Genomic DNA, 26,280 nt, shown 5'->3' with positions numbered 1-26,280 from the left:
CTTTGTCCTTTCAACACTAGGTTTTAATGGGTGCAAATCATTCTACTGGTACCTCTTAGTGCTGAAATTACTAATAGCATTATGAATATAATAGAATTTGTTCTAAATTCTGCATCCATTCCTTGCTGTAGTTAAAAGAAAAAATTAATAATGGTGTAGAAAGTGGAACTATTTTAGAATCTAAAATTGTCATATCTGCAGATCCCATAAATAAGAGAAATACAGATCCTGCTTTGCAAAATAATTTTTCTTCTAATGATGTAATTACTGGATCAAAAGAGGGCCAAGTGATTGTCAACATCACAGTGGACCACTTGAAAATTCATTGTCAAAATAATCTGGATAGTAAACAAACAAGGTTCTGTAGCCAGAATATACTTCTAGGGTGCAAAGCTAATGGTGACAATTATAAGAAGGAGTCTCTCTCAGTTGTTCGCAAACTATTCTGTCCTAAATCATTTAATTCTTGATTTGCTATGGATGGATTTAGCAACTTGAACATGTTTGATAAATGTGAAAACAGAGATTGTATGGTGTCATATTTAAACTGAAGACACTGTTTTCACTTAACTCATAAACTGGTAACACAAATTAATGAAGAACGTCAGTACTGGAAAGCCGTTTTGCAATGCGTTGGTGCTTTCATTAAAACCATCACTGAAGGTGGACTGTCTTTTTGAGAAAGAAAGTGTTTGGGGGCCCACAAAGCAGAAATTTTTAAGGTCTACTTGAGCTTGTTTCTCAGTTTGATCCATTTTTAGCAGGTCACAACTCAAAATATGAGAACACTAAAGAGGGCAAGCCATCATATATGTCTAAAACAACATGTGATAATTAATAAACTTAATAAATGATAAAGTTTGATCAATTATTTTCAGTGACGTAAGTATAGCTCGATATTTGAGTTTGTCTGTAGATTCCACTCCTGATCTTGCTCATACAGATCAGCTAAGTATTATTTTAAGATACTTATCTCCATAGATGGAAAATCTGTTAAGCAATTTATCACATCTACTAGCTTAAAAAGTCATATGGATGAAGAAATTACAAATCAAGTACTTTACTATTTACGTGAAGTATGCAAAACTGTTTTTTCTAAGTGCAGAGGCCAGTCCTATGACAATGCTGCCAATGATAAAGGCATACAACAGAAAATATTAGAAGGTAATGAATATACCATTTTCATACCATGTATTGCATATTCACTTCATCTTGAAGAATGCAGCTGCAACAGATTGTTGTCTGGAAGCAGTTGGGTTTTTTGTACTGTTCAGTTCCTCTCCACATTTTTTGCTACCTCTGCTAACCAACGGGCATGTCTTAAAAGATATTTAGTCAGTGACTGAGTATTAAATTGTCTTTCTAAAACATGTTGGGAAGTGCATGCTGTAGCAATGAATGCAATCCCGGAATAGTACAATGAGATTCTAGATGCCTTAGAAGTATTGCTGAAGACCAGACACAAAAAAGGAGATGCCAAAAGAGAAGCTGAAGACATTGTCAACAAAATACAAACACTAGAGTATGTGCCTGTGTTGGTTATGTGGAATAACATATTGCAGCATTTTCATCAGAAGAGTCAAGGTCTCCAAGATTCAGAAGTAAATTTAAAGGCATGCACAGATCTCTACCAGTTATTAATAGGGTATTTACATAATTTAAGAGAAGGTTTTGAAAACACAACAATATAAATATTGCCAAATACTGATTATCAAGCAGTTCTCCATCACAGATGCATTAGAAGGAAACAAAATCATAGGAGCACCTCAGAAGTATCATTGAGAGCCAGAGGTCAATTTCTCCTAACCACAAAATATACCATCATTGACACACTTGCATCTTGCATGAAAAGAGGAAGAATGTATATGAAGTTCTTTCAAATAGGTTTTCCTTCTTAAACAGTGAGGATATATCTGATAAAGATTGCACGAAGGCATCCAAGAAATTAGTGCAGGCTCACCCCCTTGGCTTAAATACAAACTTTTATGAAGAAGTGCCACAATTTCATTCTTACATGAGAACTAAGTTTACAGGTTCAGGAAAAACAAATTTTACTCGTGCAAGCATGTAGGATTCCATAATAGAAGATAAAATACGATGCGTACTTCCCAGTGTTGAAATTGCTTTACACGTATTCCTAACTTTAAAGGTAACAAACTGCACAACAGACCGCTGATTTTTGAACCTAAAGAGATGAAAAAACTCTGAGCGTACAGCAATGATTCAAGAAAGACTCCATCCATTATCTTTATTATGTACGGAAGTAGGTATTATTCTGCAGCTTAACTGTGATTAAATCATTGAAGAATTTGTAAGAGCAAAAAATAGAAAGAAATGTTTTTAATTATAACATGTTAGAGATGCAAGATCTACCTAGAAATGAAAGTAATTTGTCTTAATATTTGTTTTTCTGATCATTAAATTTTCTTTTAAGACATCTTTTCATTGGTTCATTTATAATTGTAACATTTTCTATGAAACAAGCATCAAAATTGATGAGCTGTTTAAAGCAAAAACGGTAAAAGTCAATACTTCGTTGTAGAAGATCAATAGAATTTTACACTGAGTGTTGAAACAACTAAGCTCGCTGACTCATTTTCTTTGTTGTAGAATACAGAGTATATTCTTTTTGTAGAAAATTAGTTATATAGTAAAAATTTTAGTACCCCATATCCACTAAAATTTTCATAATGCTGTTCATCTCATTCTGCTAAAATGACATAGGCCACTTTTGTGTTCATTTATGTTATAGTCGTATTTAAAAATACATGGGTAGCTAAGACACACACACACATATATATACAGGCATACAAATAACTCACATGCCCCGTGGGAATGCCTGAGTAAGTAGAAGGAAGGGGCACCAGGGATTATCAATGTTTAATGCCCTCATATGCCTTAATCCGGCCTGAACAGAGCCCATTTCGCACTTCTGACCTCCAGAACTGTAAGATAATAAATTTGTGTGTCTTTTTAAGCCATTAAATTTGTGGTAATTTGGTACAGTGGTAATAGGTAACTAATCCAGAGTTTGGTATTAGGTTAGCCTATTGAAAAGCTGTCTTGTTACCAAAGGAGACAGATAAAGCTCTTGAAGGACTCCTTGGCAGAGTGTTAAAAAAGAAAAAAGTTACAGTTTGTGCAGGTCCGTTTATAACTGTATCCCACAAAGTAGAAGAGGTGGAAAACCCAGGTACTCTTTCTAAGGCTCGAACATCGGGACCTTCAGATTATGAGACTGACGCTTTTCCTACTTCACTACGAAGGAACGTAGGTGAACAACCTCAGCAAGGCTCTTGGTTCGAAGGATCTCAGTGAAATTTCTGAAGCATTAGGTTTTTACATCTTATACACCTCCATGCCCCAAAAAGAATTAATGCTACGTCATATATAAGTTTGCTGTTGCTCTGAGTTTGTCACAATAACCTTGATCAAAGATATTTCAGGACTTTACCCCGGAATAAATAAATCATACAACACAGTGAAGTTTTCCGCTCCGCTTTAAGCATCACTTCTGCTGAGTGACATCCGGCAAGTTACTTATCGCTGTGCCTCATATTCTCCATCAGGCAAATGGAGATCATAGTAAAAGTACCCATCTCCTGAGGCAATTAGGAGGGTTGAATGACAGTAAATGTAAGGAAAGTGCATGGCGCATAATAAATTCCTAATAAATTTTAGTTGTTATTTATCGGTGTCTTTTTTTTTTTTTGGAAACTAGCCTGGAGACCTGTTTTAGGAATAGTGTGGGAAAACATTCTTGTTTCTTTACAAATAATAGTTCCAAAGATTATCAACACGCTTGGTAGCGTGGCCGAGCGGTCTAAGGCGCTGGATTTAGGCTCCAGTCTCTGCGGGGGCGTGGGTTCGAATCCTACCGCTGCCAATTCTATTTTAAATTGTATCTAAGATTTCGCGAGTTTGACTTGGGACAACTGCTTGGGGGCTGCTAACTTAAGAGGTCAGAGCGCTGATGGCGCAGTGGTTAAAGCAGTCGGCTATTAACCGAAAGCTTAGCAGTTCCGCTATACCAGCAGCCAGGTAGTGTTTCTGGAGTGATAAGGAAAGTCAGACTATTGTCATTCCTGTCTATTCTTTATATCTAAGAACACCATTTTGTGCCCAAGGGGCAATTTTTTATGGTTTTAAAATGTTTATCCTGAAATAAACATGACTTTGACATCTTTTTGTTTTTGACGTATTTGGAAGCCCTAGTGAGTAGTGGTTGAGTGCTCCAGCTGCTAACCAAAATGTCAGCAGTTCGAATCCACCAGGCGCTCCTTGGACACTATGGGGCAGTTCTACTCTGTCCTATAAGGTCGCTGTGAGTCGGAATCAACTCCACAGCAACGGGTTTTGGTTTTTGTTTTAATTGCACAGTGGTTAAACTGATCGACTGCTCACGCAAAGGGTGGTGGTTTGAAACCAGCAATGGCTCCGGTGCAGAACGATGTGGCAGTCGGCTTCCGTAGATTTACAGCCTTGGAAACCCTATGGGGTCGCTGTGAGTTGGAATGGACTCCACGGCAGTGGGTTTTTTGGTTTTTATGCATGCCCCTGGCTGTCCTAGGGTTTAACTGCTCCCCACCATTCCTTGAAGGAAACCCTGGTGATGTAGTGGTCAAGTGCTACCCTTGCTAACCAAAGGGTTGGTAGTTCAAATCCACCCGGTGCCCCTTGGAAATTCTATGGAACAGTTCTAGGGTCACTATGAGACGGAATCAACTCCACGCCAGTGGGCTTGGGGTTTTGTTTTGTTTTGTTTTTGGTTATCCCTGGAAGGAGTCCCGGTGGCTAGGTGATTAAAAGATAAAGTAAAACCTCTGCAGCTTGAATCCATCAGTCGCTCCCTAGAAACCCTACCGGACAGTTGGATTTTGGTTTTTCCCTGGGAAGGAGTCACTAGGTAGACTTAAATAGTTAACACCTGCTTGCTGCTAACTGAAAGATTGGAGGTTCCAGTCACCTGGAGGCGCCTGGTGATCTACTTCCAAAAAACTGATTTGAGGATAACTGGTTTCCCCTGAGAAAGCATGTCCAAATATGGATTCCCGTTGCTATATGGAGACTTCTTATCTCTTATGGTTTTTGCCTGCCGCCTCTAAGTTTCCTTCAGGCAATATTTGGGCTCCATACCAAATACAGCGAAGTTGCGAAGAGCAGGAGGAAAACGATGTCTGTAGGGAGAATCCGTGCTTGGCCCAATGGAAGATGATTGTCCAAAGCTGTGTTTCACTGCTTGGGCGACACTGCGCACCTGTAAGGAGTCAAGGTAACGAGAATCAAAGAGAAGAAAAGCTTACGCACTCAGTTTTGCCCTGAAGTAATTTAGACATCAGCACATCCCAAGGTAGCCCAGCAGGGAGCCTCACTAGGAATTGTGGTTTAGTTGGTCAAAAACAAAAACAAAAAACTGTCCGCTGGGCCCTTTCAAACTCCCCCCCCCCTCCCCGCCCCGCATCCTTCTTTCCCTGTCTTTAAAAAGGGAGCTTAAGGGGCAGGCTTTTGTTTTAGGCGATTGAAGAGATTATGTTAGCATCTGGTTCTTGTTTTCTGCCCTTTATTGTCTTCCTTCTGCTGTTGCAGTCACCTTAAGTGATATAGAAGCTCAGAGCATAGAAATGGAAGAGCATTCAAAGAAGTTCTTTCGGTTATGTTTTTGCTGTGGATGTGTGCAGGAATTGAATGCAAAATATTAGAAATGAATTTGTGTTCCTTCAAGATGGGGTTTAAATAGTGTTGGAGCAGAGAAAAAGTGTGGAGAATTGAAGCCAGGGCCTCATGCATGCAAAGCATGTTCTCTACCACTGAACTGTGTAAGCCCCACTCCTGAAGTGCTGCTGGCTAAATTTTTTCTGGACCTAAGTGTTATTTCCTGAAATTCACACTCCTTGAGCTTTGCAGTAGTGATGCATCAGCAGCTGCTTTAGGCAAGAGGCGCACAGGAACCAGTGGAGGATGCTAATTTTTATAGGGCTTGAAAGTGAAGGCAGAAAATTGGAAACATGTGTCAGAGAACTATCCACAAGAGGTTTCCATGGTGGCTTCTTCACAACCTTGAGCTGTTAAAAGTCTCTGACTTCAAGACTGGAAAAACTCTGAGAGTATGGCTCCCGGATGCCCTTTCAGCTCAGTAATGAATTCACTCCTGAAGTTCAGCCAAAGATTGGACAGGCCTGTAAAACAAGAGGAGACAAAAGGGCACACCAGCTCTGGGGCAAGGACTAGAAGGCAGAAGGGAACAGGAAAGCTGGTAATAGGGAGCCCAATGTTGAGAAGGGAGAGCGTTGACATGTCGTGGGGATGTTAACTAATGTCATAAAACAATATGTGTTCTAACTGTTTAATGAGAAACTACTTTGTTCTATGAATCTTCATCTAAAGTACAATTAAAAAAAAAGAAAGAATAAATAAAAAGACCAAAAAAGTCACTGTCTTCTATCACAGCTGACAAAGAATCAAGTCCCCATTTCCAGCTCTTCTGATGTCCTCTATAGTTGTCTTAATGTGAGGCACAAAGCTCAAGAAATTAATCTTTTGGCTGCCTAAAAGTCTTCATTATATTTGCTTTTTGCTCAATCAGAATGTACGTGCCAGATTTGATGGAGGAAAGCAATGACAGAAGAAAACCCGATAGTGATGCATTCTGCATTTCATTATAAGGGCCTTTTGTTTTCGACTCAACATGTCAGGTAACTCATGGGCCCTACAAACAGTCCAGAAGAGGAATTCATAAGGCATGAATGAAACTGTAGCTTCAGGATTTAGAGAAAAATGAATTATAAGAGTAAGATAGAAGAAAAATAGACAGGATTTAAAAGGCAAAAACAAAAGTGAGTGAAGCCATTTATTCATTAAAAAAAAAATTAAATCATTTCCAAACAGAAGGAGGTACATGTCTTACGCTGGGTTCTCTAGAGAAGCAAAACCAGTGAAGCATATAAATAGCTATAGAGAGAGAGTCAACCTTAATGACGTGGATGGAGTCAAGCTTTCAGGACCTTCATTTGCTGATGTGGCACTACTCAAAATGGGAAAAAACAGCTACAAACATCCATTAATAATCGGAAAGTGGAGGTACAAAATATTTATCTAGGAAAATTGGAAATCATCAAAGATGAAATGGAACGCATAAAGATTGATAACCTAGGCATTAGTGAGCTGAAATGGACTGGTACTGGTCATTTTGAATTGGACAATCATGCTCTACTATGCCAGGAATGACAGCTTGAAGAGGAACGGCATTGCATTCATTGTCAAAAAGAATATTTCAAGATCTATGCTGAAGTACAACAGTATCTATGATAGGATAATATCCATATGCCTACAAGGAAGACCAGTTAATACGACTATTATTCAAATTTACGGACAAACACACCAACAACTAAGGCCAAAGATGAAGAAACGGAAGATTTTTACCAACTTGTGCACCCTGAAATTGATCGAACATGCAATCAGTATGCACTGATAATTACTGGTGACTGGAAAGGGAAAGTTAGAAACAAAGAAGAAGGATCGGTGGTTGGAAAATATGGCCTTGGTGAGAGAAAGGATGCCGGAGATCGCAGGATTGAATTTTGCAAGACCAGTGACTTCTTCCCTGCAAATACGTGTTTTTCAATAATGTAAATGGCAACTATACATGTGGACCTCACCAGATGGAATACACAGGAATCAAATTGACTACATCTGTGGAAACAGACGATGGAAAAGCTCAGTGTCATCAGTCAGAACAAGGCCAGGGGCCAACTGTGGATCAGACCACCAATTACTCATATGCAAGTTCAAGTTGAAACTGGAGAAAATTAGAACAAGACCAAGAGAGCCAAAGTATACCTTGAGTATATCCCACCTGAATTTAGAGACCGTCTCAAGAAAAGATTAAACATATTGAACACTAATGGCCAAAGGCCAGACAAGTTGTGTAATGACATCAAGGACATTATACATGAAGAAAGAAAGAGGGCACTAAAAATAGAAGAAAGAAAAGACTTAAATGGATGTCAGGAGAGACTCTGAAACATGCCCTTGAACACTGAGTAGCTAAAGCAAAAAGAAAAAATGATGAAGTAAAAAAGCCAAACAAAGATTTCACAGAGTGGCTCAAGAAGACAAAGTGAAGTATTATGATGACATGTGCAAAGACCTGGGGATAGAAAACCAAAAGGGAAGAACATACTCAGCATTTCCCAAGCTGAAAGAACTGAAGCAAAAATTCTAGCCTCAAGTTGCAGTGCTGAAGCATTCCACAGGGAAAGTATTAAATGATGCAGAAAACATTAAAAGAAGATGGAAGGAATACACAGTCACTATAGCAAGAAGGATTGGTCAATGTCCAACCATTTCAGCAGGTACCCTATGATCAGGAACTGATGGTACTGAAGGAAGAAGTTCAAGGTACAATGAAGGCATTGGTGAAAAACAAGGCTCTAGGAATTGACAGAATACAATGGAGATGTTTCAAAAAATGCACACACTGGAAGTGCTCACTCGTGTATGACAAGAAATTTGAAAGACAGCTACCTGGCCAACTGACTGGAAGAGATCCATATTTATGCCTATTCCCAAGAAAGTTGATCTAACCTAATTCATAAAGTATCCAACAGTATCATTATTATCACATGCTAGCAAAATTTTGCTGAATACCATTCAAAAGCAGCTGCGGTGGTATATTGACAGGGAACTGCCAGAATTCAAGCCGGATTTAGTAGAGGATGTGGAAACAAGGATATCATTGCTGATGTCAGATGGATTCTGGCTGAAAGCAGAGAACACCAGAAAGATGTTTACCTGTGTTTTATTGACTATGCAAAGGGATTCGACTGTGTGGATCATAACAAACTATGGATAACACTGCAAAGAATGGGAATTCCAGAACACTTAATTGTGCTCATGAGGAACCTTTACGTAGATCAATAGGCAGTTGTTTGGACGGGACAAGGGAATACTGATTGGTTTAAATTCAGGAAAGGTGTGCGTCAGGGTTGAAAGTTTTCAAGCTCTCTTCTCTTAAAAAAAAGGGGGGACCGTTTGACAGTCTGAGAGAAGATATTTCAATAATTATATTTGATAAATGACCCTTACGTGGAATATATGGGGAAATCCTACAAAACAATAAGAAAGAGACTGAAAAAAAAATCAGAAAGAGCAAAGATTAAACATGTACTTCCCAAAAGAGTCTACTGAATTGCCCTATACGCAATTTTAGATGGTACTAGTGTGAGAGCCACAAAAAATATAAGATGTGTCCTGCTGCAAAGGACTTGGGGACAAAACAGAATACCTGACTGAACACTAACCTGGACAATGATAAAACACACCAAACACCTGACTTCATGGTAACATCAACTTGAACTCATTAACTAGTGCAAGAACAATCCCATTTGTCAGAGAGTAGACATAATTTTTTCATGGTCCTCCTGTACCAGTCCTTGCACATAAGGACAAGGCATATAACCCCACACCTCACACTGCCCTGCATGGACCACTACCTGGGTGACGTTCGGTGCTTTGCTATCCATCACAAGAATCTTAGTGTCAAAGTCTGTGTATAAGTTCCCTAATAATGCCTTGTCTGATCAACATGGCTTTTACTGCCCTTTTTTCTGAAAACCACCTGTGCCTCTCAGAGCCAATCCTGTTGCTGGTCTGGTAGGGTGCAACAGTTGGACATCATTAACTATAAGGAAAGCACAAATTAGAAACACAATGAAATAATAATCCCCTTCACCAAAATTGCTTAAGTTAAAAGAATTGAAATTATCAAGTGCTGCTGATGATATGGAACAACTGAGACTTCCATACATTGCTGATGAGACTGTCAACTGACACATCCATACTTGTACACTATTTAGAAATATTGCCTAAAACAATATACATATATATAACCTGAAACACCACAGCTATATTTAGACCCAAGAAAAATACAGCCTTATTGCCCTTGAAAAATTTGTATAAAAATGTTTGTAGCAGCATTAGTTGTATCATATGTACAAAAACAACAAATTAATGAAAAAAGCATAATGTATAGTATTAATACAATGGAATATGACAGCCATAAAAAAAGAACTAGAAACATATGGATGTATCTAATGAAAAACATATTGAGTGAAAGAATCCATACTCAAATGAACACATATCGTATGATTCCATTAATAGTATTTGAAAACACAGGAAACTGGTGGCAGAATTCTGAAGATTAGAGTTGATTGGGATAAGTCAAGGAAGTTCTGAGAGATGAAAAATTCTTGGTCTGAATGTTTGTAACAGGAGATATACATATGTAATAACTCATCATGCTGAATAATTAAGTTATATGCATTTTACTCTGTGAACTAAGCCTCAATTTAAACAAAAAGAAAGAAGATGAAAGAAAGATTTCCTTGGATATCTTCTCACTTCTAGTATATCCTGTCTCTTTGTTAGTGCTGTTCAAACTGTGGCCTGCAGATTGGTGTATTCTAAAAACTATGTTTCTCACCTGTCTGTGAGCATTAGAAATTTTTGTATCAATTTGACTGTGCCAGGATATTGGACTCCTTTTATTAAATAAAGTAAAAATTTTTCAGGGGTTGGGTGAGTGGAATGTGGTGCTGGCCACTTAATAGTCAAACAGTAGAATTGTGTTGTAGCTAAGGATATAGCAAGATTGGTTTGACACCTAGAACCCAAGAGAATATATAAATCTCAGGAAACATTATTGTTTGTTTTTATAGCTTGTTATTTCAAAAAAAGTATTAATCTTAGTCAAGTCTGCTTTCTGTAGTTATATTTTACCATCATCTGGTACAATTTAAAAAAAAGTTACTGTCAAGGTGATTCTGACGAACCGTGACCCCGTGTGTGTCAGAGTACAATTATGCTCTGTAGGGCTTACAATGGCTGATTTTTTTTTTTTTTTTCAGATGTAGATGGCCCATCCTTTTTTCCCTGGGCTTCTGGGGGGACTCTAACCTCCAATCCTTTAGTTATCAGACCAACGTGTTAGCAGTTTGCACCACCCAGGGACTCTACTAGCTAAAGAGGGAAGCAAAATTAACATTACTTATTTGTAACTCTAATTTAAATGTGGGAAACAAGGGTAAACGGGTTAGAGAAGCCCAAAAACAACTAGTCTATGTGCCAGAGAGTTGTGGTCTGAAAACAGGCCTCGGGCATGACTGAAAATGAAGAACAGAAAATAAAAAAGAAATGCTCTGTCTAGATGACACCTCATCTTTCAGAATTGGCCTCTCTAGAATAAATGAGGAAATTGCACCAGCAGGGATTTCCCAGTTTCCATGGATATTGTAAGAGCTGTGTTGAGCGTAGAAGCAGGATGGTCCAGCAGCCTTGAGATTTAGGACTGGGGACACCATGGCTTTGGTCAGGCATACCTTACTCTTCAAGGTGACATCTTTGCTTTTCAATGCTTTAAAGAGGTCCTTTGCAGCGGATTTAACCAAAGCAATTGTCTTTGATTTCTTGACTGCTGCTTCCATGGGTGTTGACTGGGGAATCAAGAAAAATGAAATCCTTAACAATTTCAATATTTTCTCCATTTATCATGATGTTGCTTATTGATCCAGTTGTGAGGATTTTTGTTTTGTTTGTATGGAGCTGTAATCCATAGTGAAGGTTATAGTCTTTGATCTTCATCAGTAAGTGCTTCAAGTCCTCTTCACTTTCAGCAAAGTTGTGTCATTTGCATATTGCAGGTTGTTAATGAGTCTTCCTTCAGACCTGATGCTGTGTTCTTCTTCATATAGTCCAGCTTCTCAGATTATTTGCACAGTATACAGATTGCATGAGTATGGTGTAAGGATAAAACCCTCATACAAACTTTTCCTGATTTTAATGCACACAGTATTCCCTCCTGTTGGAACAAATGCCTCTTGATCTATGTACAGGTTCCACATAAGCACAATCAAGTGTTTTGGAATCCTCATTCTTCACAATGTTATCCATAATTTGTTATGAACCACACAATCTAATGCCTTTGCATAGTCAATTAAACACAGGTAAACATCTTCCGGTATTCTCCGATTTCAGCCAAGATCCACCTGGCATCAGCAATGATATCCTTCATCACGTGTCTTGTTTTGAATCGGGCTTGAATTTCTGGCATCTTCCTGTCGATGTACTACTGCGAACTGTTTTTTAATTATCTTTGTAAAATTTTATTTGCATGTGATATTAATGATATTGTTTGATAATTTCTGCATCCTGTTGAATCACCTTCCTTTGGAATGGCACAAATAATTCAAATTGGTTGGTCAAGCAGCTGTCTTTCAAATTTCTTGGCATAGGTAAGTGAACTTCCAGCATTGCAACAATTTGTTTAAACATCTCAGTTGGTATTCCAACAATTCCTGCAGCTTTGTTTTTCACCAATGCCTTTAGTAAGAGATCAGCTGTTAAGCAAAAGGCCAACAGCTTGAATCCACCACCCGCTTCTTGGAAATCCTATAGGGCACTTCTACTCTGTTCTACAGGGTAACTATGAGTCAGAATTGACTCGATGGCAATGGGTTTGGTTTTTTTGGTTTTGCCTTCAGTGCAGCTTGGACTTCTTCCTTAAATGTCATAGGTTCTTGATCTTACGCTACCTCTTGAAAGTGTTGAACATCAATCAATTCTTTTTGGTACAGTGACTCTGTGTATTCCTTCCATCTTCTTTTGATGCTTCCTGCATCATTCAATATTTTGCCTATATTAATAAAAAAAAAATCCACTGCCATTGAGTCGATTTCAACTCATAGTGACCCTATAGGACAGAGTAGAACTGCCCCATAGAGTTTCCAAGGAGCACCTGGTGGATTCAAACTGCTGACCTTTTGGTTAGCAGCCCTAGCTCTTAACCACTATGCCATCAGGGTTTCCTTTGCCCATATAATCCTTCAATATTGCAACTCAAGGCTTTAATTTTTTTCTTCAGTTCTTTCAGCTTGATAAATGCCAAAAATGTTCTTCCCTTTTCATTTCCTCACTCCAAGGCTGGAGTTAGAAATACTTTATTATAATACTTTCCTTTGTCTTCTGGAGCCACTCTTTCAAATCTTCTGCTCAGTGCTTTTACTTCATCATTTCTTCCATTCCCTTTAGCTACTCTATGTTCAAGAGCAAGTTTCAGAGTCTCTTCTTACATCCGTTTTGGTCTTTCTTTCCTGTTTTTTTAATGACCTCTTGCTTTGGGTCTGGTGCTTTCTTCATGTATGATATCCTTGATGTCATTCCACAACTTGTCTGGTCTCTTTGGTCATTAGTGTTCAATGCATCAAACTCATTCTCGAGATGGCCTCTAAATTCAGATGGGATATACTCAGGGTCATACTTTGGCTCACATGGAGTTGTTTTAATTTTCTTCAGCTTGAACTTGAACTTAAATATGAGTAATTGATGGACTCTTCTGCAGTCGGCCCCTGACCTAGTTCTGATTTTCAATATTGAGCACTTCCATCGTCTCTTTACACTTATGCAGTTGATTAAATTCCTGTGTATTCTACTTGAAGAAATCCATGTGTATAGTAATGGTTTATGTCGTTGAAAAAGATATTTGCAATGAATAAATTGTTGATCTTGCAAAATTCTATATTATGTGATGTTCAAAGTTGTTTCTATCACCAAGGCTATATGTTCCAACTACTGATCCTTCTTTGTTTTCAACTTTCCATTCCAGTCTCCATTAATTATCAATGGGTCCTGATTGCATGTTTGATCAACTTCAGACTGCAGAAGTTGGTAAAAGCACATGCTACCCTTCTTGAAATGGAAGGATGAATTGGAGAGGTGACTCCTACTGCAGAGCCGCTAGCCAGAGGCAGAGGCAGAAACCACAGAGCATTAATTCCAGACCTTGAAACCTAATGTTGTTTGGCTAGCTAGATTTAGACATTTCTTGGCACCAGTAACTCCTTTTATTCAGTTCAATTTCATCCCTTCAATTGGAGTCTCTAACAGTTAACCTATGCCTGTCCCACCATTGTATTTTGGGCAGCAGATAACTTGTTTTTGAATTTCACAGATTCACAGATAGAGGAGAATTGTATCTCAGGATGGATTATACCCAGAGCCTCACCCATACCTAATTTAGAGGGCTTAGATGATAAGAAACTTTAAGCTGCTGAGATTTAGATGAGAATTTTGGTCTTTGAGTTGACGCTGTAATGGGTTGAGATTTGGGGAATGTTGGGAAGAAGTGGATGTTTTTGCATGTGGGACAGATATGAGCCTTTGGAGACAAGAGGACAGCCTATCATAGGTGTAATAATGCCCCCCCTCCCCGAAATACACCTGTGTCCTAATATGCAAAATCTCTGAGTGTGTTATGTTACATGGCAAAAGGGACTTTGCAGATTTGATGACATGAAGTACATTGCAATGGAATTTTTTTCTGGGTGGACCCTATGTAATCACAAGGTCATTATAAGAGGGAGACAGGAGTGCCAGAGTCAGAAAAGGAAATGAGTTTAGTCCCATAGAACTCATTTCAGACTGCTGACCTCCGGAACTGTAAGAGAACAAATTATGTCTTCTAAGCCATTACATTTGTGGTAATTTGCTACATTAGTAATAGGCAACTAATCCAGAATTTGGTATTAGATTGTACTGAATGTATTGAAAATGTATTGAAAAACTGTATTGAATGTACTGAAAAACTGTATTGAATGTACTGAAAAACTGTCTTGCTACCAAAGGAAATTGATAAAGTTCTTGAAGTATGCCTTGGTAGAGTGTTCAAAAAAAAAAAAAAAAGTCACAGATAATACAGCCCCACTTATAATCAGATCAAAAACATGATCAGTGATATAATTTTCCCTACAAACATGTTTCTTTTTCAAGAGAGTGTATGTAGAAGAGTCTCTCTCTCTATATATATTCTGTGCTCTCTCTGAGGCTCAAACTCACAACCTTTAGATTATGAGACTGACATGCTGCCTATTGAGCTAAGAAGACATATCTCCAAATGCCTCGTAGAAAACACCTCAACTGAAATGATTTCAAGTGTCAATGAAATTTCAGAAAAACTCAGGATTTTATATATCATACACCGCTACGGAAACCCTTGTAGTGTAGTGGTTAAGTGCTACCACTGATAGTTAAAAAAGGTCTGTGGTTCCAAGTCACCAGCTGTTCCTTGGAAACTCTGTGGGGCAGTTCTACCCTGTCCTATAGGATCTTTAGAAGTTGCAATTGAGTCCATGGCAACGGGTTTGGTTTTTTGTTGGTGTTGTTTCTACACCACCACGGGAGCCCTGGTGGGGCAATGGTTGAGAGCTTGGCTGCTAACCCAAGGATCGGTAGCTGAAACCCACCAGTCGCTCTTTGGAAGCCCTATGGGGCAGTTCTGCTCTGTGCTGTAGGGTCGCTTTATGACTCGGAATCCCCTTGGAGGCAACTGGTCTTGGCTTTTTATGCCCCAAAAGGAATTGGTGCTACCTCATACACAGGTTTGTTGTTGCTCTGACTTCTTGGACAAAATCATTTCAGGATTTTACCCTTCAGTAAATAAATATACAACAGAGTATAGTTTTCCTCCAGTGGCTTAAACATCAAGGTTGGGTGACATCCAGCAAGTTACTTATCATCTCTGTACCTCATATTCTCCATCAGGAAAATGGAGATCATAGTAAAAGTACCTGTTTTTGAGGCAGTTAGGAGGACTGAATGACAGTAACTGTAAGGACAGGGCATGGCATATAATAAGTTCCTAATAAAATTTAGTTGTTATTAATCAGTGTTTTGGACAGCTAGACTGTGGAACTGTTCTAGCAAAAGAATAACCGTGTTGGAAAACATTCTTGTTTCCTTGAAAACATTAGAATTTAAAACCTAAGGGCATGTGGGGTAATGTAGCCCGGTGGTCAAGGCCTCTGGATTGAGACTCTAGTCTCTGTGAGGATGTGGGTTCAATACTGTTGCCAGCTCTGTTTTCTCAGTTGGAATAGCTCCCTGAGTCTATATACCAGAAGAGAGGCTATAGATCATATAAGGAAGGTATTTATCTCTGTAATAATAGGCTAAGAACAATTGCAGTGTTGTTATAAAAATTATATTACAGTCATTTCTGTCTAACCTTTGTATCTCAGGACAGCCTTTCATGTCCAAGGGATAGATTAAAAATGTTTATATTAAAATAAACATAACTCACATATTTGTAAATTACAAAAACATAAAGGTTTATATACAGTGAAAATCTTTCCCTTCCACCACCTCCCCTCCGCATTCCACCTGCACAGGATTCTGCCTACCCAGGCAACTATATTTTGGGGTTACCTGCAAGGAATACTATTTGCACAAACTAGCCAATAACCAGTTGCCATGGAGTCAACGGTGACTCATGGAGACTCCCTGTGTGTCAGAGTAGAACTGTGCTCCCTAGGGTTTTCGGTGGCTGATTTTTCAGAAGTAGTTTCCAGGCTTTTCTTCTGAGATGCCTATGGGTGGACTCCAACTTCCAGTTACCAGCCCAGCCAATAAACGGCACCACCCAGGGACAGATAAGCCAATAGAAATCTATTACTTTTTCCCACACTTCATACTTTTCAAACCTACTCTGTTGCATATTACATGTTAGGAAAATAACAAATATTTTCTGCATAGTTTGTTCTTTTTTTTTTTTCCACTTTGCTTATGTATTTTTTTGTTCGTTAGTATCTTTGGTTGTTTTTTTGTCTCATCTTTTTTTTTTTTTTTTAAGAGAATGGAAGTGTGTTCAGGTAGAATTTTTTTAATGTAGTGAATTATACCAAATTTTCATTGTTTCTAAGTTTTGTGTAAAAAATTGGTTTTCTACCCCCAAAGTTATGTAAGCTTTCTGCCTTGGCATTTCCAGTAATTATGTTTGGTTTTATTTTTCATTTTTTTACTTTCAAATTTTACATCTTTTTGAATTTGATTAAGTATTACAGGTGATATATTGAAGTAAGCTTTTATTTTCCTTGATGGCCACCCAGATAGCCTAACATCATTTATCAAATAATTCACCCATTTCTATTGACTTGAGTTGCCACCTATCTTAGTTATCTAATTCTGCTATAGCAGAAATACCACAAGTGGTTGGCTTTAACAAACAAATTTATTCTCTCACATTCTAGGAGGCTGGAAGTCCGAATTCAGGGTGCCAGTTCCCAGGAAGGCCTTCCTTCTCTGCAGGCTCTGGAAGAAGGTCTTTGTTATCAATCTTCCCCCAATCTAGGAGCTTCTCAACTCAAGCACCTGGGGTCTAAAGGGCGTGCTGTGCTGCCAGGCCTTCTTTCTTGGTGGTTTGAGGTTCCTATCTCTCTGCTTGCTTCTCTCTTCTTTTATCTCCTGTAAGGTAAAACATTATGCAGGCCACACTCCAGGGAAAGCCCCCTTACATCTGATCAGGGCTGTGACCTCAGTAAGGGTTTTGTATTCCACCCTAATCCTCTTTAACATAATCTAGTCTTGCCTGGTTGATTACTGCCTGAGAGTAGGATTTAAAACATGTGGGAAAAATGACTGTGGAAGAAAGGCCTTGCAATAGGCCTCTGTGAAGATTACAACAAAGAGAACCCTGTGGAGCAGTTCTAGTGTGTACCACATGGACTCACCATGAGTCAGAATCGACTAGAAGGCAATGTGTTTGTTATTACTTGTATTGTCATTATTTCATTATAATAAAGAGTGGTTGCAACAGTGTGACAAACCAGACCATTGTGGCCTGCTGGTGGGAGTGTTGATTAGGTAAGATCAGTCAGAATCACCACTGCAGGTCACATACACTGCTTCAGCATTTGCATGTATGCAAAGTACTCACACCATTTGAAACATCAGATAGGCAGTATTACTTAGTGCAGCATTGTTTGTATGGCCAGTTATATATTATGATATATCCATGCTGTGGAATTCTATGCTGCCAAGCGAAGAAGGGATCCCTGGTGGCGCAGTGGTTAAGAGTTTGGCTGCTAAATAAAAATTGTCAGCAGTTGGAATCCATCAGCCAATGCTTGGAAACCCTACAGGGCAGTTCTACTCTGCTCTGTAGGGTCAATATGGGTCGTAATCAACTCAACACTGGTGAGGGTTTTTTTTTTTTTTATTTTTTAGGAAAAGAGCAAGAAGCTCTTTCTGTATTGATTTGGAATTCACTACAACATATGTGAAGTGAAAAACTAAAATGCAGTGGAATGTGTCTGGAATATCCTTATTTGCATAAAAAAGTGCAACAGGTATCATCCACAAGAGGATACCCAAGAAACTGTGTTTGCCTGTACAAGGAGGTACTGGGGGACTAGGAATGTTGCGGGAAGTCTCAGGGATGAGACTTTTACACTTCTTCGGCAGCAATGAGTTTGGTTTTTGATTCATCGAGTAGGGATACTGGAGACCTAAGTTTACCTCCTTTGCTATCTCTTCAGGATACCCAAATATCATAAAGTCTAAAGACTGCCAAAGAATAAAATTCATTAAACTCTAGAAGAGAAAAAAAAATCTTGAGAAAATCATTAAAAACAGACTCAGGCACACGCACACGCAAGGGAGGACGCGGCTCCAGGACAGTGACCAGGAGAAGTCTCTCGTCAGCTGGGTCTGGGGGTCAGGGATGGGCAGCGGGAAGTTATTCTTTATGTCCGCAACCAGCGAACAGAGGAGCCCCCGCCCCACCCACCTGGAAATCGAGTCTGGGTGGTGTGTGAGTGTGTGTTGTGTGCATAGGTGTGCGTGCCTGAGAGTTTCCTTGTTGTGCAACAGATCTTCCACTTTCACTGACTGTGCTGATGGCCTTGATTCCTAAACCTCAGAGCAGGGATCCTTTCGCATTTGAATCATGTCTGGGCGTCTTCCCGGTGCCCTGAGATGACGCTTCCTGGCTGCTTTCATCTTATCAACGCGGTCTGGGCAGGGTCCCTGGGTCTCCCCTCCCCTGCCCAGCCTCTCTCTCATCCCATCAGTCATTTCAGTCCCAGCGTCTCATACCTGCTGCCTCATCCCGATTCCCACGGTCCCTCTACAGTCCCACGCGGAACCTTCTCGGCCGGGCAGAGCTGCGTTCAGCTTCACAGCCAGCGGGCCCAGCCCTCTGAGCAACCCCGGAGGGCAGGAATGCGACGAGAGGGGGGAAATCTGGGGTGGCCGCAGGGTACAAGGGCCGGGTTAGAGACGAGAAGAGGTTACTTTCTTTGTGAGTCGATGACTTACCCAGCTAGGAACCAGTCTTGAGTGAATAGGGGGCACAGCGGGATTTCGCTGGAGCCATAAAGCTCTTCACCTTAGGAGGACTGTGCCCGGATTCGGGGACTCCGTGTGGCCAGCCGACCTCACTTCGTCTCCCCCTTTCCCCCAAGAGACTCTACACCTCTAGTGGTATGATTGGAGTCTTTACAGTGCTCGACTTTGCATTGTTCTCTCCGGTTCCCTCCCCTCTAAACCACTGCTTGCTATGAGTCCCAGTAATGTGAAAACAGGTGGTCTGAGTCTCTCAGTGGAGTTCCTTTGTTAGAGATCCTCACTTAGGGAATTCGAAAGAAGAATCTAAGTTACATAAGATGAGGCGTAGTAACAGCAAAGGTTGGCTTTAGAAAACTTTATCCCATTTCGAACGACTGGCAGCCTCGACTTATTACGGAGTTTTATCCTTGCACTAAATGAAGAATTATTGGACTAGACACTGCAGCTGCCCGAATCCTTTCCTGCTTTATTAGTTCTATAGTACATATGAGTAAGCAAAGCCTCCTCCTGGAGTTTGCCGGTTTTCTCACTGTAAACTGCATTTGATCATGTGGACTTTGTAGCAAGAATATTTCAACTAATCCGACAGGACAGAACCAGTACTAACCTACACATCTGTATGGGCTCTATGGCTTAGCTGGTTAAAGTGCCTGTCTTGTAAACGGGCGATCGTGGGTTCAAATCCCAGTAGGGCCTTAACTTTTTCCACTGCACTGCAAACCAATCTCCTCTCTAACCCCAAACCAGAACACCAAACCCGTTGCCATCGAGTCAATTCCGACTCACAACGACCTCATACTACAGAGTAGAACTGCCACATAGGGTTTCCGAGAAGCGCCTGGTGGATTCGAACTGACCACCTTTTGGTTACAGCCGTAGCTCGTACCCCTACCCACCAGGCTTTCCTCTCTATTTCTCTATACCCAGCTACCCCTAAATTCTCTACCATGCTTCCAAAAAATACCAAATCCACTGCCATAGAGTCGATTCAGACTCACAGCGACCCTATAGGACAGATTAGAACTGTCCCATGTGGTTTCCAAGTACCACCTGGTGGGTTCTACCTAAATTTTGGTTAGCAGCTGTGGCTCTTAACCACTACACCACCAGGGTTTCCCTACTGTGCTTACTGTACTCTAAATTGATTCTATTAATCCCAAGCAGTTGTTGCTGCAGAATTCCCACTTCCAAAGGAAAAGTGAAATGCCCTAAATAACTCTTCATGTAAGTTTTTGCATTAAATTATGCCAGTTCTTTTTCTCCAAAAAATATTTATTGAGCTTCTGGTATGAGATATGCACAGATTCAGAATGTGCACAGCTGTAGCTAGCAAAATGTTATTTACATTTATCCTCCCATCCAGCAAACCCTTTGTTAGCAATCAATTCCAAACACTTGGGTAAAAATACAAAATTAAACATTAATGTGGCTCATGTGTTTAAAATTTATAATAGAAGAAGACAAAATAACCCACGTGTCAATTAACTGAGGCTGATTGAATAATCTATGGTATATGCGTACATCTGCGTTATGGACTCATTTGTGTCTCCCAAAAAGATATATTGAAGTTCTAACCCCCAGTATCTGTGAATGTGATCTTGTTTGGAGATAGGGTCTTTGAAAATGTTACCAGTTTAATTAACATGACCTCTTACTTGATTAGGGTGGGCTCTAATCGCTTCTGAGTGAAGTCCTTGTAAAATAGGAGAAAAGACACAGAGGAAAATGGCCATGGAGTTATGCTGCAGGCTTAAGCCAAGAATACCTGGGACTACTAAAACTTGGAGGAGACAAAAGGGGTCTTCCCCTAGAACCTCTGCAAAAACATGGCCCTGGTGACATCCTGAAAGGAGCTGTGGTGGTACAGTGGTAAGTGCCCAGCTTCTAACCAAAAGGTCAGTGATTGGAACTTGCCAGCCCCTCTAGGGAAGAAGGATGTGGCAGTTGGCTTCCATAAAGATTACACCTGTTGCAGTCGAGTGGATTCTGACTCACAGTGGCCCTGTAGGCCAGAGTAGACATGCTCCACAGGATTTTTTTTTTTTCATATGCATGCTAAAGCTGGACAATGAATAAGGAAGACTGAAGAAGAATTGACACCTTTGAATTATGCTGTTGGTGAAGAATATTGAAGATACCATTGACTGCCAGAAGAATGAATAAATCTGTCCTGGAAGAAGTACAGCCAGAATGCTCCTTAGAAGCAAAGATGGCAAGACTTCATTTCATGTACTTTGGACATGTTATCAGGAGTGACCAGTACCTAGAGAAAGATAAATTCTGTCTTAATTTTCCAGTGCTGCTATAACAGAAATACCCCAAGTGGATGCTCTTAACAAAGCAAAATTTATTTTCTCACAGTCTAGTAGGCTAGAAGTCCAAATTTAGGGCATCAGCTCCAGGGGAAGGCTTCCTCTCTCTGTCAGCTCTAGAGGAAGGTCTTTGTCCTCAATCTTCCCCTGGTCAAGGAGACTCTCAGGCACAGGATGCACTTTGCTCCTGGTGCTGTTTTCTTGGTGGTATGAGGTCCCCAACTCCCTGCTAGCTTCCCTTTCCTTTTATCTCTTGAGAGTAAAAGGTGGTACAGGCCACACACCAGGGAAACTTCCTTTACACTGGACCAGGGAGGTGACCTGAATAAGGGTGGTGTTACAATCCCATCCTAAGCCTCTTAACGTAAAATTACAATCACAGAATGAAGGACAACAAGACAGTACTGGGAATCATGGTCTAACCAAGTTGATGCACACATCTGGGGGGGGACATTGTTCAATCCATGACAGACATCATGCTTGATAAAGCAGAGGGCCAGTGAAACAGAGGAAGACTTGCAATAAGACGGATTGACACAGTGCCTGCAACTATGGGCTGAGGCGTAACAATGATTAAGAGGGTGGCACAGGTCCAGGGAGTGTTTCTTTCTGTTGCACATAGGGTCACTATGAGTAGGAACTGACTCAATGGCACCTAACAAAAACTAATAACAACAGTGGCATATAGGAGTTCCTGGCTATTACAAATAGTTAAGTGCTTGGCTATTAACTGAAAGACTGGTGGTTTAAAACCATCAACAGCTGACCACCAGCTAGGAGTTTAAATCTACCAGACACTCTTCAGAAACCCTATGAGGGAGTACTCTCTGTCCTATAGGGTAATTATGAGTTGGAATCGACTTGATGACAAAGGGTAGGGGTGCCTCAGAAGAAAGACCTGGGGATCTACTTCATTAAAAACTCTATGAAGCACAAGTCTACTTCTGGGGCAACTGGTTGGTGTATTTTTCTAATGGCACATGTCATCTGTATATCTCCTTTGCTGAGGTGTCTGTTCAAATATTCTACCCACTTTTTAATTGGGTTGCTTGTGTTTTTTATTGTGTGTTTTAAGAATTTATTGTATATCTTAGATTCACTACCAGCAGCAGTTGCCATGGAGTTGACTCTGACTCATGACAACCCATGTGTTGCAGAATACAACTTGAACACAAGTGGTATCACATATGAGTTTTACCTCATATGTTTTGATGCTCTGTTATTTGGTGCATACACATTCAGGATTGTTGTCTTCTTGGAGAACTGACCCCTTAATTGTTACCTAATGTCCTTCTGTACTTTTGATAAATTTCCTTGCCCTGAAATCCGACTTGTCTGAAATTAATACAGCAACTCCAACTTTCTTTTGATTGGTGTCATCATGGTGTCTTAATTATCTAGTTCTGAGTTTTTGGATATAACAGAAATACCACCAGTGAATGGTTTAACAAAAATAAATTTATTCTCTCATAGTCTAGGAAGCTAGAAGTCAGAATTCAGGGTGCCAGCTCCAGGGGAAGGCTTTCTATTTCTGTTGGCTCTGGGGAAGTTCCTTGTCATCAGTCTTCCCTGGGTGCGGAGCTTCTCATTGCAGGGACCCCCCCCCCCGAGCTCTCCACCCCCCACCCCCCACCCAGTTCCAAAGAATGCACTGTTCTCCTGGCTCTCAATTCATGGTGGTATGAGGTCCCCGTGTCTTTGTGCTTACTTTTCCCTTTATATCTCAAAAGAGATAGACTTAAAACACAACCTAATTTTATAAATTGAGTCCTGCCTCATTAACATAACTGCCATGGCAAGAACAACCCCAAGAACATATAGATTAGATATGTTTTTTTCTTTTCTTATCCTCCTGCAAGTATCCTTGCACAGAAGAACTAAGTATATAAGTTAACATCCCAAATTGCCCTCTGTGGACCTCTACCCAAGTGACATTCTATGCTTTGCTGTCCATCCTGAGAATCTTCATGTCAGCTTCTGTATGTCTAAAAAGCAAAAACAGAAACAACAAAACACTGCTGGGGAGTCAATTCCTACTCATAGCCACCCTATGGTTCTAAGTAGAACTGCTCCATAGGATTTCCAAGGAGTGGCTGGTGGATTTGGACTGCCAAAATTTTTGTTAGCAGTCATAGCACGCCATAGCTCTTAACCACTGCCCCACCAGGGCTTCACTTCCTGTCCCAAGAATCTTAGTGTCAGCCTCAATGTGTAAATTTTCTAATAATACCTTGTGTGATCAACATAGCTTTTACTGCCCTTTTTTCCAAAAATGACCTGTGCCCCTTGGAGCCACTCCTGCAGAAAGTCTGGTGGGGTGCAACGATGAAACGTCATTAACTACAAGGAAAATGCAAAATAAAAACACAATGAAATAATACTCCCCTTCACCAAAATGGCTTAAGTTAAAAGGACTGAAAATATCAGGTGTTGCTGATGATATGGAACAACTGAAACTTTCATACATTGCTGATGAGACTGTCAACAGACTGGTACACTATCTATAAATACTGCCTAAAACTATATATATATGACCCTTGTCATGGATTGAATTGTGTCCCCCCAAAAAATGTGTCAACTTGGTTAAGCCATGATTTCCAGTATTGTGTGGTTGTCTTCCATTTTGTGATGGTAATTTTATGTTACCATACATGAAACTTTATGTTGGAAACCCTGGTGGTGTAGTGGTTAAGTGCTACAGCTGCTAACCAAAGGGTGGGGAGTTGGAATCTGCTAGGCGCTCCTTGGAAACTCTATGGGGCAGTTCTACTCTGCCCTGTAGGGTCACTATGAGTCAGAATCAACTCAAAGGCGCAGGGTTTTTGTTTGTTTGTTTTGGTTAATTTTATGTTAACAGGGATTAGAGTGGCATTGTAATATCTTTACTAAGATCTCATCCCTGATGCAATGTGAAAGAAGTTTCCCTGGGGTATAGCCTGCACCAGCTTTTATCTTACAACAGATAAAAGCAAAGGGAAGAGAGCAGAGAAGAGGTGACCTCACACCACTAAGAAAGCAGCTCCAGGAGCAGTGCACACCCTTGGATCCAGGGTTCCTGCTCCAAGAAGCTCCTAGTCCAGGGGAAGATTGATGAGAAGAACCTTCCTCCACAGCTGACAGAGAGAGAAAGCTTCCGCCTGTAGGTGACACCCTAAATTTAGATTTCTAGCCTAGTAAACTGTGAGAAAATAAATTTCTTTTTGTTAAAGCCATCCACTTACGGTATTTCTGTTGTAGCAGCACTAGATTTCTAAGACAACCCTGACACTCCACAGCTGTATTTAGACCCAAGAAAAATGCATGCTTGCTGCCCTTGAAAGACATGCACAAAAATGTTCATAGCAGTTTTAACTGTTTCATATGTGCATCAACAGCAAAAGGAATGAAAAAAGTGTTATGGAAGCAACAGTCAAGAAATCAAACAATGTATTGCATTGGACAAATCTGTTGCAAAAGACCTCTTTAAAGCGTTAAAAAATGAAGATGTCATTTTTTCCTTGGAAGCGAGGATGACGAGACTTTGTCTCATGTTACCAGGAGGGACCAGTCTGTGGAGAAGGACAACATTCTTGGTAAGGTAGAGGGTCAGTGAAAAAGAGAAGGACCCTTGACAAGATGGATTAACCAATGACTGCAAAAATGGACTTAAACATAACAATGATTGTGAGGATGGCGCATGACGGGGCAGTGTTTTGTTCTGTTGTACTTAGGGTTGCTGTGAGTCAGGAATGACTCTAAGCCACCTAACAACAGCAGTATTAATACAATGGAATATGACAACAATAAAAAAAGAACTTCTGCTACTAGAGACAATAAGAATACCTCTAATAAAAAAGATAATGAGTGAAAGAATCTATACTCAAATGAGCACATATGGTATGATTCCATTTATAGTATTTCAATACACAGGAAAACAGTGGTAGAATTCAGGTAATTAGAATTGACTGGGATAGATACAAGGCAGTTTCTCAAAGCTGAAAAATTCTTTACCCTGGTCGGCGTGTTGGTTATATGAGATATACATATGTAATAACTCTTCAAGCTGAATAATTACATTTTATGCATTTTACCCTTTGTGAGCTAAGCCTTAATTTTAACAAAAAGAAGAAAGAAGGATTTCCTTGAATATCTTCTCACCTCCAGTATATCCTATTTTTTCATTAATGCTGTTCAAATTGTGGTCTGCAGATTGGTGCCTTCCAAAAACTGTTTTACCAGTCTGTGAGCATTAGAAACTTTATATCAATTTTACTATGCCAGTATATTGGACTCCTCCTATTAAATAAAGTGGAAATAATTTCAGGGGCTGGGTGAGTGGAATGTGGTACTGGCCACTTAATGGTCAAGCAGTAGAACTGTGTTGAAGCTTATGATACAGTCAGATTGGCTTGACACACAGAACCGAAGAGAATATACAAATCTGAGGAAATATTATTATATTTTTTAAAATTTCTTATTTTAAAATTATATTAACCTTAATCAAGGCTGCTTTATGTATTTCTATTTTACTATTACTAGCTAAACAACCACAAAAAAAGGCAGTTGCTTTCAAGTTCATTCTGACAAACGGTGACCTCGTGTGTCTCAGAGTACAATTGTGCTCTGTAGAGTTTCCAGTGGCTGATTTTTTGCAAATGTAGATGGCTCAGCCTTTCTTTCTAGGGCTTCTGGGTGGATTCCAATTTCCAACCCTTTAGTTATCAGACCAAAGTTTTAAACATTTGCATCACCCGGGGGTCTCATTAGCTAAAGAGGTAAGTAAAATTAATATTATTTATTTGTAACTCTGGTTTAC

The 26,280-nt window shown here is 39.9% G+C and overlaps 2 non-coding genes across 2 annotated transcripts; both read left to right on the top strand.

The window, feature by feature from the left end:
- The first annotated feature begins 3,804 nt into the window (after positions 1 to 3,804).
- Positions 3,805 to 3,886, top strand: TRNAL-UAG (transfer RNA leucine (anticodon UAG)). Its single transcript has one exon. It is a non-coding gene; the product is annotated as a tRNA-Leu (tRNA).
- Positions 3,887 to 19,795: 15,909 nt separating this feature from the next.
- On the top strand, positions 19,796 to 19,869 carry TRNAT-UGU (transfer RNA threonine (anticodon UGU)). The gene has a single exon. It is a non-coding gene; the product is annotated as a tRNA-Thr (tRNA).
- The last annotated feature ends 6,411 nt before the right edge of the window (positions 19,870 to 26,280 follow it).

Source organism: Elephas maximus, chromosome 1, assembly GCF_024166365.1.
Source record: "Elephas maximus indicus isolate mEleMax1 chromosome 1, mEleMax1 primary haplotype, whole genome shotgun sequence".
NCBI lineage: Eukaryota > Metazoa > Chordata > Mammalia > Proboscidea > Elephantidae > Elephas > Elephas maximus.
The sequence above is the reverse complement of the archived record's forward strand: the minus strand, read 5'-3'. Positions and strand labels throughout refer to the sequence as shown.